Source organism: Hesperophylax consimilis, chromosome 10 (assembly GCF_061612785.1).
Source record: "Hesperophylax consimilis isolate HC1 chromosome 10, BYU_Hcon_1.0, whole genome shotgun sequence".
NCBI lineage: Eukaryota > Metazoa > Arthropoda > Insecta > Trichoptera > Limnephilidae > Hesperophylax > Hesperophylax consimilis.
The window spans coordinates 20367427-20381486 of NC_142845.1; the positions used below are offsets into that span (position 1 = coordinate 20367427).

Below are 14060 nucleotides of genomic sequence, written 5' to 3' on the forward strand. Positions count from 1 at the left end.
ACTTACATGCATAAAATCAATGGATACTAATGTGTATAGGTGCTTAGTAACAAGATCAACGTATAAAAATCTTGATCTTTTAATCTTTTTTCAGCATTTATTCGAGTTCAGTGATGCAATTTGATTCACTTTTTATATGCATTGTAGGTTCAAGATAAGTGAATGTTCGTTGACCGTATTTATTTTAGTTTTTGGAATGGACAATCAATTTTTGAATCTGACTTTTCGTGGTGGAATATCATTTTAGTGATTTATTAACATTTTAATACTTTCCTCAATGTTTTTTTCAGCCCATCACGGCCATCTTCAGACTCTGAAGGTTGAAATCAATCAGTAATATTTTAACGACCTACATAATACATACCCTATTAAAAGTAATACATTCAATAACCTATTAATGTGTGATGAGAAAATGAATATAATGTTGGTAGTTCTTATTCGAAGTTGAATATACCTAAAGAGATAGGATCCCATTAACTTAGTTGTTAGAGCAGCGTCCCGGCAAGACGAGGGTCTTGGGTTCAAGTCCTGGATGTGACTGTATCCTTTTCTGATTTTCTGTATCAAATACTCATTTACGAATCGCTAATATTGTATTTGATAATTAAAACTTATTAATTTTTAAACACAAAGTTTTGCACGATACGAAAACGTTCATTTTACCTATTGAACTCTCTATAAATATGATAATTTACATAAAATGCAACACATAAGGGGGTAGACGGGGGTGAGAAATGCTTCCGCGTTTGCCTTTAACTACATTACTACCCTAAATGAAACTACTCATTACGATTCAAACGTCATTGTAACAACTAAACGTGTTCCGGAAACATGCAATATGCATCTTTTCATTCATTTAGAATTCATAACAACCCGAAGCGAAAGGGGGCAAAGAAAACGTGAACAAACGGGTGAAATACGTAATGAAAAAGAGTAGTTTTAAATTTTTCAATGGAATTATGGTGAAGTGCGTTTGACAGTCCAATGAAGAAGAATGAATGATGAATGAAGAAGATATAGGGAGCGCGCTAATATTAAAAAAACATTAGTAATGAGCAAAGCGTCAGCTGTAAAAATATGACTAATTTAAAAATTGCAAATATCTTCAAGTTGATTTTTTCATACCTATAGTATGTTAAATAACAGAATCAGATGTGTTTTTCATTATTTTTGGAGCATACTGTGAGATTTTTATCTTTCGAGGGAATTTCATAAAATTACTTTTCAACAAGGCGTCTAAATAGAGATTATCTTCAAAAACAACATTTTTTAGCTTAAATTCTCAAACATTTCATGGGAAATAACGTTATATGTCGGTAGAAGTTCGGAATGCGGGGACTAAAGCATTTATAAATAATAAAAAAAATCTAGTTAGTTTGAAAATGAAAATAGTCACTATTTATTGTTTTTGTGTTTAATTCGTAGAACTTCATTTTTTTTTAATTTAATTAAAATCAAATTTAATAATATAATTTTTTTGGTTTTTGTTATTTTTACAGCTGTTTTAACTGAGTGAAACAGTGACACAGTTTGAAAATGGCATTGAAAGCCGAAACAGCTGTTACAATAACAAAAATAAAAAAAATACTTGCAAAACTAAATAATTATATTATTTAATTTGATTTAAATTGAATTAAATTTAAAAAAATAATGAACATAGTCAGTGATTTTTATACCATTTACTTCTTAGTCCGGCAAGAAAAGCCGACTTTACATAGGCCGCATACAAAGCACATAATATAAATGGATATGTTCTGCGCCTCCCTTAGTGGGTACTTCCTCTGAAACAATGAGGCCGCTTAATCAGAGAGATAAATACGGGGAACATTTATTCAAACGGCGCGTTATTCCTTTGCAAGGCAATAAAGGAAATTGTTAGGCGCACCGGAACAGGTAGGAAGTAGACACCAACTAACTAACCTTAGTTCTTATTAGCTGCCAGCAGGTATCCAATGGACCCACAAACCAACCACCCCTAATCTTGGTGTGAATTTAATCTATCAAAAAATGAATTACTTCATATCCATTAGGATAAGCTAATAATGCAGTCGCTGAGACCACGGGACAAATAATAATACCTAAACTCAATACAACAACGGCACAACACCATTACACAAATTACACATACTCAGCCAATAAATGTTTTATTCCATCTGAAAAAAATTTAAGGGCTTTTTAAGAATAAACGTAAAATACGCTTTACCTTAAACTAATTTCATTGCGTGGTATAAAAAAAATCAGCATACAAAATGGTATAATTATAACATAGCGGTATAGTATGTACATAATTAATTAATGTAATCTATTTACTAATAATTTCTCTTAGTTCTTTAAAAGTTATATAAAGTTTTTCAAAGCCACAAAAAAACTAACATATATCTAAACCTAACCTACGTAACCTATTTAACCTAGTTTTTGTTTCATCACTTTTCATGACTTAATAATAATTTTTAAAGGTGTGTTGAATTGTCATTTTGATTAGTTATTCGGTCACCCCCCAAAAACATGTAGTTGAATACACTTTCCAATTATATTTTATAACCCCTACAAATGAATTCCTTATTTTTGTGTGAAACCGCACAAGAGTCCCAACTGCTCCCAACCGGAGCCCGTTGGACTATGGCATTCGCAATTGGACCAAGCCTTGTTGTGAGGCTTAAGGCAGTGGGGAAGGAAAACAGATGGGGAAGAGAAAGGGGAGGAAATTCTTTTGCTATTAAGATCTGGTCACCAAACACGGCCAAAGCTATTTCAAGCAACATTTCAATTCTAAACAATGGTATTACACCAGGGCGATACTGAGATTATCTTCCACTTTAGAATCGTTACTAATTAAATAATATACCTTATATTATGTAATTCGTAATTTGTGAAATAATACAAATAAGTCAAAAAAATTACTTGCGCAACCCGTGATTTGAACCCACGACCTCCAGCTTGCTAGTCGAAAGCCCTTTGACACGGAGGCTGACAAAATGAAGATAACTGACGAATATCCCAAATATCAATCACAAATAAGTAGAAAATTTCCAATACACAACACACACACGTGAGTTATATCGTATAACAGCAAAGATTGGATATCATACTGATTTGTACTAAATCTTCAAGTGAATATTTGGTAATTGGGTTAGTAGCCTTTTTTTCAGTTTTTTTTTTTTAAATTAAAAGAAAAAAAGACAAACATTCGCGGGTTACGGAAAACCTGACCATATTTGAAAATCTCCTACTACCACTACCCTAAGCGGAAAATGTTGCTTGTGTTGTGATGGAGGACTTAGCCAGCCGAAGAATCGAATAGAATCGAACACACTACGCCTGGGTGGGACCCAAACGCGATGGCAACTCAGCCACCGACCGATCAAATTGTTGCTGTGTTTGTCATTCTATAAGTATTTTTTACTTGTAAAATAAATAAAATATTTTAATATGGATTCATTACCACATATAGACATCATAATACGTGAATATTGCCACGTGCTTGTACTTCCGGGGCAAAATTCGGTTAAAACGAGAAACAAGGTTCGTCTCGAAAGCTATCAGGCGCGCAGAATGTATAAGGAGATATAAGGAATAAGACAACGTGGAAGGTATAACGCTCGCTAACATTACGAGCTGAATGTCCGGAAAATAAATTCTTCGACTCGGGAAATATGTAACAGGGTCTCAATACCGTGCAGCTGCTTGCGAAGTTGGCTGGAATTTTATTCATTTCTATTATTCCACATGCGATGCTAGAAATTCTGCAAGGAATATTTTAAATCTGATAGGTTAAAATAAAATAATTGAAAAATCGTGCATATTTTGCTTTTGGCGGGAGAGATAAAATAGATAATCAATTAATAAAAAAATCATAACATATTTTGCAAATTTTATAGGCAACATTTGGCTGTCAGCTATCGATCAGTTGACTTCAAATTTTTATTTTTTTATTTTGACAGTAAATTTTCAAATAATATTTTTACAACATACGACTTCATCATACCACTTCATTGTACCTACATAGCTCATAAGTATTAGTTAAAAAATAAATATCATACTTCCATTCGTCTATCTTCTTCAATGTATAAATAAAAGGCAATGTTCACATGTGAATTTGTGTGTGGCATAAAGACTCGAAAACCATTCAACCTAAAATTACCAAAAATGTCAAAGTTTGTTCTTATTAGTGCTAAGAGTGTTTAGAGAGTGGTTTGAATTGTAGAATAAGCCGGAGACGCTTCTAAATTTTACTTCAAACCATTTCCCTTCTCATTGTATTAATTTCCGTTTACTTATAGCGTACAAGTTTGTCATGACAAAGAAAGGGTTCTGAGCTGATTAATAATTAAAATATGGTTAGTCAAGCAACAAATTTAATTAATAATTAAAAGTACCAGTAAGTTAGAATTTTTAAGATCCCATAAAATATACTTGAACAAAAATCTATTCCGATTTTTTTTTTGATTTAATAACTGTTTTATCATTTCAGCTTTCGTTTTCGAGTAAACTGAGAAAGAAGTAGGAATTTTCGAAGTCAAATTTAAAAAAATCGTTCTCCACTGGATTACTACCAGCTGTTCAATGTCTTTTAATGCGTCGAAGCTCGATCGTTAAAAAAAAGTTTTTGGGTTCTCTATGTGATGTAGATTCACCAGTTTCCCGCTTGTACCACTAGTTTCAGAAGGCCATAATTTCTCATTTAACTTATGAATATTTCTCTCTCGGAGACACGTGCCGAGGAAATACATGTAAAGATAAAAAAAATTTCACCCCATTCCACAAAATAATTTTATCTTCCAAGGTTTTGATTCCAATTTAAGTTTGACACAATAAATCCGACGCCGCAACTCGCGAAACTTTCGCGATACAAATCTGTGTACTAGTAGTAGGGTACTAGTCAAGTGAATCTCGTAGCAGTGGCAAAATCCGTATGTGTCTGGAATACAAAGCGGTGGCAAGACAGATTACCGCAAGGTTCTACACCAGAGCCAGAACGGCCTTGGGATATTAGTGTAGCCTTTGTTGCCGTCGATTGATTGCGCCAACTTCTACTCGGGGCGTGATAGAGGACGTTTTTATAGCGATTTATAGCCGCAATTTTAAAACGACGACAGTGTTTAAAATAATTATTATAAATGGCGAGTGAGTGATTTTGATCACTTCAAAAGGTTTTTTAAAAGAAAACTTAGCATCCAGTTACATTATAATAATATAAGCACGTCCCTTTTTTAGAGAGCTCTGAGAATTTGAATCGATTTGCTTTGGAGTGAGTTAGTAATTGGAAGCTAGTTAGAAATTAACTTAAATGATTTTAAATAGCAAAGTTAAGTAAAAAGCTGAACACACATGGCAAAGCTAGCGAACCAAATATCTCTGCGACAAGCCAAAACTCATCGAGTGTGGGGAAATTCAGGTGGCTTAGCTTTGCTAGGCAGCGTCCATTTGGTATTCGGCGAGTTCAAAATCTACCGAGCCGAGCCAAAAGTGGATCGGCTTGGGTATACGTGGCAACAACCCGACCCTATGGCTTGCCGGCTCTGTCGTGTGTCGTGTGCAATCTCCGAGGCAAAAGCAGTTCAGTATTAATTCAGACATCGGGTCGGACATTATGGTACACGGCGGAAAAGTTCTTCCGTGGTATGGCGTTTTCAAGCCGACGTGATTTTGTTCTGGATGATGTATAAAAATATATACAAAATTTTAAATTTACGTTATATTCGTATAAACAAAATTATATAGGTACTTACCTAAATTATTTTTTAATCAACAATTTCAAACAACTTTCTTTGTCGAATATTCGTTAAATAAAACATTTTATTTTCCTATATTATTTTTAATACCAATTTTAAATAAACCTTTGTTGAATATTTATAAAAATAAACTATTTTATGTACTCATACGATTTAAGTTGTTTGTTTTTGGGGTGTTATGCCGTGTTGCGCTAACTCCTTCTTTAACACCCCAAAAACAAACAACAAAAATGCTTTTGGCCGTGAGAATCTAAAAACTTACCTCATACGATTTAAGTTTACAAGTTCGAGTTGTCACTCGATAGTGATTGGTAATGTATATAGTGATGCCATTGCTAAAATATTCTTGGGAAAGTTCTTTACCCACTAGAAATATAACAAATAGTCCCTATAAATATTCTACCGATTTTCATTTTGCTGTATAGCATCACTAGACATAGATCAAACTGGCTCGTTCGTGTACGGCCTCCTAATTTACACCGTGTCCAAATGGATTCCGCCAAATGGTTCGGGGCCGAATAGCTCTGCCGTGTGTGTCTAGCTTTAATCGAGCCCGAGTCCTAATGGGACTTATGTCTCAAACCATTATGTTGTTATAGTTTGACTTTTATGGTGTGGAATGAAATTTATAATCGTATAGTGAATATATCCTAGGTTAACCTTAATTGACCTCACAGCTGGCTAGAGGAACTATTATAAATACCTGAAAACATTAATAAATGCCTAACGTCAGTAGTATAGTTTGACATTTTTTCGTAGAAATATAACTTTTTTTAAATTCATTCGATAATTCATATTAATCTCGAAGTACACGCATATCGTGTGATAAAATTAGTACCGTTTTATCTACACAAATCTAACAAAACTATTCACCCAGGTCAGATCTGTCACAAGCAATCATCGGAGAGAATAGGAAATTGTGGTTACAGCCAATCAATTAATTGCGACGTTTGAATTAGGATAAATGGATAACCTCACATTTAACTGTAGATAATAGACACAGGCGCGTTCATACAACAATTAATCAAACTAATGATTAATAATAAATGTGAAACTCTGGAGGAGGGTGGGGGAGGGGGGAGGTTCCCGCTCATAGCTTATTCAATTGTTTTCCAAAACCTTGAGCCCGACGCTTCCTTCATTTGCAAAATAAAAGCCCTTCAATAGTTTATAGCTTCTATGAAATATGATCATCTTTATCGATGGCGCTCAATTGTGGTGCGAGTATTTATATATTTATAATTACATAAAAGAAATAAAGTTTGTTCTGTCATATCACATTGTAATCTCTGTAATATGATGCTGCACAATACTGTTTAATGGACACTATGAAAAGTAAATTAATAAATGAGTTGAAATTCCCGACTTATATATATAGTAAACACATAAATGGAACAATCAATTGCCTTTTCTAAGAAATACGTATAAGAAAAAAAATCTATTAAAAAGATACATAAAACAATTTAAATGGATTTCGGCAATCGAATGGATCGGAGTTAAAATAAAAAAGCATTAATTATTCCCAACTGGTAAACTTGCCAAATCAAAAAAAATGATATGTTAAAATGATATTTAACGAGTAAAAAGATTATAACATATTGTACGTCAATAAAAAAACACAGGAAATTAGAGTAGTATAAAAAAACGACTTAACACTATTTTGAAAGTATTTTTATTTTATTTTTTTATTTATTTATCTATCAATATAAAGGTTTTTACTTGTATTTATCGACATCTGTCTCAATAGGGTACACCTGTGTCGAGACAGACGTATATGACGTTATGTTATGTTGACCATTCTTACTCTTGCCCGGTTGTTTCGCAGAAATTTAAACATAACGAGTATTCATCGAATTTCCATTCCAGAATTACGGTGCCATTTTTTTTCATTTGAAAGGTCCCCGTTAAAAACTGGTTTCAGCTTTCTTTGTAATCTGCTGACAAGCTTAACAACATGATAGTTATCCTTTTCCACTGATCACAATTGGTTCAAAAGCCGAAATGGATTTAGAATCAACATTCAAGGGGAACCTTTTTTAACAAATCAAAAAAATGGCGCTGAATGGTCATTTGATGAATTTGTCACGCGTGAATTTTTGCGAAACAACTTGGCCTTAAACTTTCATCAAAATAATTACTACTAAACAGTATTTCTTAAAATAGAAGTTCCATAATTGCCCTTTCCCGTAATTATTCAAAGCCATTACAAAGAATGCCCATTTCTCCAATAAAACGGTTCTTCGTCCGAAAGAAAAAAAATACTCTTGCTGTTTGACCCGTTAGTAGCTGAGTGCACAAATACGTCAGTTGCCCACCGAGGTATCGTGAATACAATTATTTTGTTAGCTAACTAATTAATCATTGAATGTCCCACTTTTTTGGTTTACAATGATGGAAGGAGGATAAAATCAAATAAGCCAGGAATAACACATTTGTCTCTCTCTAAAAAAACACTAAATTAAAACAACCTTTTGTACTATTTTAACATAATTATTGAACAAAAATGTTTTTCCGTTTAGAAAATTTAAGAGACGGCGTTTTCTACCGCAGTGAATGAATTATTGCTAAAACAATCCGACAAAAAGTTGTTTGACACTTCTCATTTGCCAAAGGGTATTACGTAGACCGACCACAAAATATTTTCGAAGATAACACTGGGAACTCGTTGCGCAAAGGCAAACTTGGAATCATAATAAAGGTCAAAAGTGAACTTTATTATTATTACAGAAAATAAGATACAAGTAGCGAATTTTCTCAGAATCGATGTATTTTATAGGAGCCAAAGTGCCTTGAAACGTTATCATTAATAATAATGTAAATAAAAGCTTAGCTTTGAGCCTAATGCTTTCCTTTAAGGCAAATTTGAAAAAAGCTTTATTAAGGATTGAACATTTTGCCAGTTTTCATTGAAATTCGGATAAATTGATATGTAGACTCTCTAATAACACAACTTCTTTAAAGATACAATACGATTAGAAATATATTGCTATATTTTCTGGCATAATAATATTGATTCAATGATTTCTAGAAACATGTTGAAAATTTTGTCTGGGTTAGTGGTTTCTAAAAAGTGTTCCGCGGAATCTTAGGGTCCCGTGAAAGGATCACAATTGTTTCGAGAGTCAGGAAGTGGACGTAAGGACGCGAATGTCTGACATCAAAACAGATTCTTTTCCACTATCCCACCGTCTTCATAGGGGTCACGTCTGGCCACTGTGATGCCAGAGACGGTGTGAAAGGTCCCATTCCTCACTATCTCTTGTTGGGACTGCCTGTGGTGCACCAGATGCTAAGGCTGTTCTTGTGTTGTACGCTGCCATTGGAACGTGTTTAAATTTGCTTTTCCTTTCTTCTTTATAAATATTGTCTCTCCACTAGCTTCACGAACAAAAACAAACTGCTTTTAATTATAACACTTTTAAAAACATTTTTGGGATGTATAAATGCATGCTGTGCCATACGGGGACAGTTGGGGGCTTTTAGAATCATTAAGTACGCAGCAGTTTCGTTTTAAAAACAAAAGTAGGGTCTTAATGTGAAAAACGACAAAGGGACCCATCTGCCTCTTAAAACGGTTCGGCAAGTAGTGGGTGCTCTTTTGACTGTCGTACATCATAGTTAATTTTTATTTTTTTTAAATATTTTAAATATAATTATACCATAATTGGTCTTTCTTTTCAGGTCAAACGTGACACGTGAGCAATCAATAAAATGAATAATAAGAAATAAAGTTTTGTATGTGTATTATTTTTGGATCCATCAGATACCATTAGTGCCACCTGTGAAGATTAGGTTATAGTATTTATGAAAGTTTCTCGCCTCTGCTATTTGTTTGTATTTAAATCACGTGGACAAGGACGATTCCTGTTTTGTGGCCTTTTGAATTTGAAGTTTGTCAACTGTCTTTGACATATAAAAGGTTAGGTTTCACTAAAAACGCTCTCTTGCTCAAAAACAACCAAAGGTTTCACCTTTCCCAAAGAACCACAGGAACTAGCCTCTGTATCTAGAGTATTTACTGTAAAAAGGCCTAGTGAAATCACGTGATAGTGTATATTTATTGTTAAATAAAGTGATTCAGTTTGCTCTCAAAAATAATGGAGTTAAGTAAAAGGACCCTAATTTATAACAGTATGTTCACAATTATTGCTTCTTAACTTTATTTATCGGAGTTGGGCATCCTCCAAAAAAAGATCGATCATTTATGGTTCTATAGCTGAAAAAAATTGGAAACCACTATGAAAAATCACGGGATTCGAAATCGTTGAAGCATGTTCCACTATTATCAAGTGTGGAGCAGTGCGCGGGGACCGGTTTCCTTAGTTTCCGGTAGTTAGGTTTCATTTCTGGTCGTTGGAAGCGTTGGGGACTAATTGGACTAAATGGTGATACAAACCATTTTTATCACTTTGTGTCTCATGGGATTTTTCTGAAATCCGGACTAACTAGTTGCAATTTTGAAAATGGCAAAAAAATCTGTTAAAAATATGGAACTATCGGAATGTATTTTATTGATTTTTTTAAATACTTCCAGTTATGTGAAATTATTAAATTCGAAGCAAAAGTTATAGAAGAACCGGAGTTACAGACAGAGACACATCGAAAAATTGTGTTTTTAATTATCTGGTGTCGCTGCATACACTGAAGAGACAAACTGAGCGAAGTGTGGTGTGGGCGTGCTTGCGTGCCAGAAACAATAAGATTTCTGACTTCTGGTGAAATTGATCAAACATTTTTATGAACTTTAATTTTTTTTAACAGAAATTTAATAAACAATACCACGGAGTCGGGGACCTAGTAGTCGAATGGCGTTAAGTTAATTGGCCACTACAGTTTTCTATCGAATAGGCTTATATGACATTTCTAGGGATTATAATTAGTTTCAATTGCTAAGTTTGTACATGATACGTATAAAGAATAATAAAGGTTTAAATTCAAATTGTATTTATTCAGTAAAAGACGAAAAAACCACTTCCAATTTTTTTCGCAGAAGGAAAGAAGGATAAATGAATAAATTGAGATTGGATGTCAAAAAAAATAATATTTTAGTAAAGTCTCAAATCTTTTTTTTTTCAGTTTAATAAAGATGTTTATTTTCTTGTTTAATAATAGTAGTCCGCTCTATGTGCATATTTAATATTTTCAGGATTTTAAGGGACGTACTTTACTTAATTTAAAGAGTGATTCCTGACATTACTTGCAGTAAGAAATGTGAATTAAATTTTAGTCTCCTGAGACATTTTAGATTTTTTTTTTCAAAAAAACATACAAAATCAGTATTGAACAATTGAAGCTAGGGTCAAGTGAGGACTTGGGCAATTATTTGTCTGAGTGATCAGTGGCAACATGTGGAAGATAAATTAAGTTATATTATATATTTAGTTATTCAATAACTTGATGAGTCAAAATTCCAAGATCGACTGAATCCTTTTCTGTTTCATTTTTTTGTTCCATAGTCGTTAATATTGTCTTCAATGATTTAAAATAAAATTGTCTATTTTTAAATTATATCAATATTATAAGGTTCACACACTTTTTTTACTGCAAATAATATCAGTAATCGTAAACGTCGGCGCTGACCATTATCCGTTGGAGGGGAACAGTTATGAAACAAGTTAAAATTCTGTTTGGCTAAGTTGTAACTAACTAACTAACCATCACGCCGTTTCCCCGCAGGGGTAGGCAGAGAGGACGGACCGCCAAACAACTCGGTCTTGGCACACACTCCTTGCCTCATTCACATTCATACATCGTCTCATACATACTCTTCTATTATTCTGACTCTTGACATGGCCCGACTCTAGTATCTGATTCACTTGATCGTGCCATGTCTTCCTCGGGCGTCTCCGACTTCTGCTACCATTTACATTTGCATCATATATCCTCCTTACACTCCTATCTTCGCTCATTCGCTCTACATGCCCAAACCATCTAAGCGTCCCTTTCTTAATCTTACTCATTACGCTTACATCAGCCTTGCACTCTTTGCGGATCTCCACATTCCTCACACGATCAAATATGGTTTTACCACACATACGCCTCAGGGATCTCATTTCAACAGCATACAATCTACTTTCATCCTTTCTTTGCCAGTTCCATGCCTCACTTCCATACATCAAGGTAGGTACCAGCACTCCGTTGTGGACTGCTAACTTCGCTTCTTTGGACAATTTTTTGTTAGCGCCCACGGCGTTCAGTCCTCCATTAACGGAATTACCTGCATTTACTCTTCTTTCAATATATCTGTCAGCCTTCCCATCTCTCGTAAACATACTTCCTAAATACACAAACTCATCCACCTGCTCCAAGTATTCCTCATTCACAATTATATTGCACACTATTTTCGTACTCTCTCTTTCAAACACCATTACTTTAGACTTACTTACATTCATCATTAACTCATTCTTCATGCATACTTCGTTCATCCTAGACACGAGAGACTGTAGATCTTCCCTACTATTAGCAATCAGCACCGCATCATCAGCATACAACAGGCAACATACTTTCAAATTATTCGAATTCGCACCCAATCCCACCTCTTTCAATTCTTGCATACAATTATCCATGTATAGATTGAATAACCACGGTGACATTACGCAGCCTTGTTTAACACCTTTTGTGATATCAAATCACCCCGTAAAATCACCGTTCACCCTAACACATGCAACGCTTCCCTCATACAGAGACGCAATTGCCTGAGTCAGATTTGTATTCACTCCATACTTGGACAACACCTTGGATATTGATTTAACAGTGTAGATAAATTCAATATAGAACTAGGAGCCTCGTGAGTGTGAAATCAGAAAAAAATAAAGAGCTTTGAAATATCCGTTAAAAGGTTATACCCAAACGACGCCCGCCTTAGGAAAAACCTCAAGGGATTTGTATTAGGTGTTAGGTATTATCAGCGCCTTGGCCCCTTGGTGCCTTGGAAAATTGGCGCCCAAGGCGATCTGCTCCAATTGCGCCTTGACTGTCATATCCAATTATTTCAAATTGTCATTGAAAAAGAAAAAAATTAAAATCTCGGGTAAAGCTGGATATTAAAGCCAGTAGGTGGGTACTTGAAGAGCAACAATAAAATAGTTACAAAAGTATTATCTACGTTAACGTTTTTAGAGAGTGTAGCATCATTAAAAATATAAAAATATATATTTTCACTGATAAAATCTAGCATTTAGTTATTCTGGTTGATGATTATTATGGAATGGTCTCATGATGTGGGATTAATTATTAATGTTAAAAAAAACAAATGCATGTACATAAGATCACCTAGCTTGAAAATGTGGAATATACCCAAACTAACTGCACATAATTTTGAATGTATGCATAGAAAAATCGATAACATTTTCCTTTGTGAATCTATTGAATTTACAGATGAATATACTATTTAACAGATGAATATACTTATTTGGGCATAACAGTAAACAGTAAATTTAAATGGGATAAACATGTAGATAAAATATGTAATCAGCTCCGATCTAAAGCGAGTAATTTTTATAAATTAAAATTTTTACTGCCCCATTGTACACTTAAACTTATATATTTTTCTATGGTTGAATCTATTCTTAGATATGGAATAAGAACTTGGGGGAACTCTAGCAGTACTTATATTAAATATGTACAAAATTTGCAAACTGCAATAATAAAAAAAATAGTCACACCAAACATTTATAAACAAAGAAAAAAACTTAAAATACTGTACGGTGCAGAGAGCCTACTTCCAATAAAAGGTCTCCTCTGGTATATTACTATTATGGACAATGCGGGAGAAAGCTTGTACAAAAAACCACTGGTACACGGGCACAACACAAGATTTACAGAAGGAAACGCGCTAAAAACTCCTCGAATTTTAAATAAGTATGGAGGCCGTACTCTTGAATACTTGGTACCTGTGATCTTCAACAAACTAAATAAAAACTTTCAAATTGTGAATAATGAGAGACCCTGCCCTAAAATCATAAAGCCGTGGTTAATAAATGATCAATCCATGTAGGTTTGAACACCTTAATGTAAATTCCCAAACTCTTTGTTTTTAGTGAAGTGCATTAGATAAATTATGTATTTACAATACTCGTTAGAAATATATTTTGCGATTGTCTGCAATAAAATAAAATCTGTGAAATGTACCTACTTAGAAATAAGACTTACTCATGTACACATAATCATACAATGTTATAGACATAGACTTAAGATATTTTGATTCGGTGGATCCTGCAGACAAGCTGGCATGTGACAGCTTTGTTGGTCTACCTATTTTGTTAAATAAAAAAGTGTTATAAAAAATAAAAAATGTGTTTGTATGAGAAAGGCTTGTTTATTATGGTA

General features: G+C 33.9%; 1 protein-coding gene across 1 annotated transcript in view; it reads right to left on the reverse strand.

Annotated features, from left to right (window-relative positions):
• The window catches only part of Camta (Calmodulin-binding transcription activator), a 547021-nt gene that overhangs the window by 11417 nt on the left and 521544 nt on the right, over window positions 1–14060 (reverse strand). The window lies entirely within an intron of this gene.